At 37.4% G+C, this 4,543-nt stretch overlaps 1 long non-coding RNA gene across 1 annotated transcript; it reads right to left on the bottom strand.

Annotated features, from left to right (window-relative positions):
• Nucleotides 1-668: 668 nt before the first annotated feature.
• LOC132111209 (uncharacterized) lies at nt 669-1,175 on the bottom strand. Its single transcript, XR_009424761.1, has 3 exons — nt 1,081-1,175; nt 793-921; nt 669-696 (listed from the first exon to the last, which is right to left on the bottom strand). It is a non-coding gene; the product is annotated as an uncharacterized LOC132111209 (long non-coding RNA).
• Nucleotides 1,176-4,543: the final 3,368 nt, after the last annotated feature.

Raw genomic sequence — 4,543 nt, 5'->3', positions numbered from 1 at the left:
TCCTGTTTTCTGGGTTACATTGAGAATATCACTATATATTGTTGCAACACCTCAGCCACTACCAGTCTGACGGGGCTCATGCTTATAACAGTAGTTTGGTGGAGTTTAGACTAAGGCTAAATCAAAAATGCCTGTCAAAATTAACACTGGAACAAACACAATCTTTATTGATTGGACAGCACAAATACTTCTATTTGAGCGTGTAGAACAAAACTCATCATAATAGTTATTTGAGAATTGTCTTACTAGTCACATGGAGCGAAGTGTCCTGGAGATGTTGTCAGAGAGCAGCTCCGCTCCGATTCTGCTGGGGTGTAATCCATCAGCGCAAAACAGCCTAGGACGCTCCCAGAAAAGATTCCAGTTATTAACAAATAGCAGTTTCTGTTCTTTACACCATGACAACAACCATTCATTTAAAGCAACAAGTCTACTGAACCTCGTCGATACGTGGGCAGTGGTCCTGACACGATGATCGTCGCCGCGGGTGTCGTGCTGCGAACCGTCTCGATCAGGCTCCTGAAGTCCCTCTTCAGCGTCTCCGTCTGCCGCAGCGTGGTGTCGTTAACCCTCTCAGATGATAACAGTGTCGTATTCTGTCTCGCGAAGTGGAGCTCCTGCAGGTGGAGATCCTGAAGACCGGAGGCGTTGGAAGGAGAGAGGTCATATCGCCCAGGTCCTGGTTCATGTCTTACGCTGTGGACATCTGGGAAGATCACGTCCTGGGTGCACCAAGCTTGTGCTGAGAACCACACAGAGTAGAGGTGGTAGTAGGGTTAGCTGTTTACTTACCCTGGACTTATGAGCGTCAACCCCTGAATGTTTCCAGCACAGCTCTCCACTCTCTGCTGGGCCTGCTTCTCCACGAGGTCACGGATCTGCTTCTCCACAGCCTCCAGCTCCTTATTAGAAATAAACAAACTAGAGAATAGGGGAAATGCAGAAAAGAAAAATAGCAAAATGGAAAACATACATATAAATCTTAAAATACCAGTATTCACATTTTTTGATGTTACAGATGCATAATGATATGTTGTGTAAAATAAATATTAAGTTATTTAATAAGCTTCCTCGGATCACCTGTGTTTTCTATCTCTGTCAGCAGCTCCCATTAGAAATTCTCTTGGAACTTCCCCTCTGTTTTAGAGGGTTTTTAAGACACTCCTGAAATCACAGTACAATTTTAATCAATATTTGTTTACAATGAAAAATCAAAACGTGTTTGAAACACTGGTTTGAAATACTTTCAGCCAAATTTAGACCGCGAGTGACGTCACTGATAGACTCTACAGTGCAGACTTTTAGTTTTAATTAATTAGCTTACTTCCATTTATCTTTTGACATATTATCATCAAAAACGTTTACAAAGCTATAAAAACCGCTCCTTTACACATAAGATGTGATTAAAAGCCCAAACGTTCATTAATAAGAGCTCAAATCTATTATGTTATACTTATGCTTCTAAGCTAGCATAATATTTGCTAGCAGACATATCAGATAATTAAGATGCCATAATCACAGAGGTATAAATGTTAACAAAAGTACTTAAAGTAGACTGTGGATAATATTAACATATGTTACTTAACCAATCTGTCGCAGTTGTTGAACTTCTCTGTGGTATAACTGACGAGAAACAGAGAAACTGTCAGACGAGTCCTCTCCTCTCCAGCAGCTGATCTGTCCGCTGTTGCCATGGTAACTCAACGGCTAGTAGGCTAATAAAAACAATAATATTAAAAAAGGGTTTTAGCGTCTTTACGGAGATCAAGACTTTTGTTTTATACATTTTATCAACCTCTTTATTTATTATAAATTGTAAGACTCACCTCAGAAAAGCCAATTCTCCTGTCAGACACAGTTGAAGTGAAAAGTACTTCAAACAATCGCGCTGTCCTCCTGATAACGTTACTGTATCTGCGGCAGATGAGATGGTGTAGCCAGTCTGTCATTATTTCACGTTCACAACTCCTTACGAAATAGAAAGTTTCACAACTCCGAAAAATGTATTTCCTTTCTTGTCAATATTGTGCGCGTGGGTGCGTCAGTTGTGGAAACGCGCGCGCGCTGTATGCCACGTAACTATATATTAAAAGCATGTCCATATTCTGACTTGGTGAAAAGAAACACATTTTATCTTTAAGGAACATTTAATCGTGTGTCTGAAGTTTAATTACACTTTATAAATAGCACTATACTCAGGGAGCATATAAAGAATGTACAAAACATGTACATTCTTGTACAAAACAATTATGGTAATTAAAATTACGTGCATACGACGTTGTAGTTACGTTACCAGTAAGTCATGAAGTTACCAATATATTACGAATAGAGGACCTATCTGGGACGTTCTTGGTTATCTTGTTACGTTGGAAGGACGTACTGACGACGTTGTGAGTTGGTAATGTGATGGTAATACAATTACGTGCATGCGACGTCGTAGTTACGTGGTCAATTGGTAAGTCATGGAATTACCAATACGTTACGTAACTGTTACGTCGTGTGTTAGCAGGGATATCTTTTTTACTAAATTTGTTGTCTTGGTGAATCTGTTGTGTTGCTCCCACCAAACTAAAAGAACTTGCAGTTATTTAATTAATCGAGTCCCAGCTCTTCAATTGGGTGGCGTAGTCGAGCTACATTGCCTGCATGACACATAACTGAACATAATTATTTGAAGGTTGACTTTCTTTGTATTAAAAACACTTTTCTTTCATTGGTCGGATGAAATATGCTAATTTTTTGAGATAGGAATTTTGGGTTTTCATGAGCTGTATGCCAAAATCATCAGTATTAAAACAATAAAAGACCTGAAATATTTCAGTTGGTGTGCAATGAATCTAAAATATATGAAAGTTTAATTGTTATCATTACATTATGGAATATATTGAAGTTTATCACAATATGCACATTTTTTTAGAAGGACCTGTATATAACTTTGCGTCATGGCAAAACATACCAATTTGGGTGGTTGTTCTGCATGCTTAATAAACAAACTCCAGCTGGTCCAAAATGTAGCAGCTAGAGTTCTTACCAGAACCAGGAAGAATGACCATATTAGCCCGGATCTGTCAACACTGCACAGATCACCAATAAAGACCTTGTCTCCTAGACGGCCACCGGGACAAGACTACAGGAACCAGATGAGTCCTCTACACAATGTGACTCAATGTGGAATTGAACTTCGGTTTCGTCTGACCAGAGGAGAATCCGTCTATTTGATTACATCTTTAATTGATTTTTCTGTACATTTCTGCCAAATGTAGAAATAACTACTACTAAGCTACTAAATATTGTAGAAACTTATTTTTCTTTTTTGCTTTGCAATTTGTATCTCTCTCTCTCTCTCTAATACACATTGGCCACAATTAATGGTACACTTTTATTCAATACTTTTTGCAACTTTCTTTTGCCATGCTTTGAGTTTTCTCCTGTAATGCCTGATAAGTTCATCAAGAATCAGTCCGGATCCTTCAGATTCCCAGCTCCATGTTGGTGCTTCTCCTCTTCAGTTCACCCCCCTCATTTTCTATTGGGTTCAGGTCGGAGATCTGGGATGGACATGACAGAAGCTCTGTTTTTGGTAATCAGTTTTTTGCTTTGCTTTTAACATTTGTTTTTGGATCATTGGCCTTTCTTGATCCAGCTTTGACCCTATTGTATGATTTCTAGTGGAGAAAGTCTTTTGATTTTATTTATTTTTCAATCTGTTGGTATTTGATAGAATCCACAATGCCATATTTCTGAACAACAGTAAAATAGGCCCACAACAGCAGAATATTTAATTGTACACATGGGCCTTTTTGTTTTTTTACTCCTGTGTCCACCAAAACCATCTTGAGGTTCTGCTACTAAAAAGCTTATTTTGTAGTTTCATCTGACCATAAAACCCAGTCCTGTTTGAAGTTCCAGTAGTGACTGGCAAATGAATATGCTGGAATTTGTTTTTGGATGAGACAATTTTCTTTTCTTCATTTTTTTTCTTTCTTGAATTCCTCCAAAACAACATGTGGTTATGTAGGTGCAATTTTGTGAGGCGTTCTGACCTCAAGACTTTTTCATTGTGACGTATAACTAAGGCAATTTGGATTTTGTATTCTCTTATATTAATAGTGAATTACGAATCCATGGCTGGATAAATTCATGTTCACAGTGACCCCTGAATGTTAAAAAATTTAAATATGAATGAATATTAAATCAATGGCCCCAGACTTGTGGTAGACGCCAGAGTTAACTGTTATACTCTTTACTCTAGTCAGTATTTTTCAAGTAAGGTTTAGTTTTGAAGGTTATTTAAATGTATAACCACATACATTAAAGTCTTGACATAAAATAAATAAATAAAAATGCTGACCTTTAGTTACACTGTAAATTCCCAAAATGTTAAAACCAAAAATCATCCAAAAAGGTAAATGTGCAAAAAATATAAAACTATTTTTTAGGCCAGCAACAATAATATAATATAATATAATACATACACTCTACTTTATAGCTGAAGGTGTGTGTTTTATGTACTCTAACAGATCACATTATGTTGCACTATAAA

Source organism: Carassius carassius, chromosome 30 (genome assembly GCF_963082965.1).
Source record: "Carassius carassius chromosome 30, fCarCar2.1, whole genome shotgun sequence".
Taxonomy (NCBI): Eukaryota; Metazoa; Chordata; class Actinopteri; order Cypriniformes; family Cyprinidae; genus Carassius; species Carassius carassius.
This window is presented reverse-complemented; position numbering and strand designations above follow the sequence as displayed.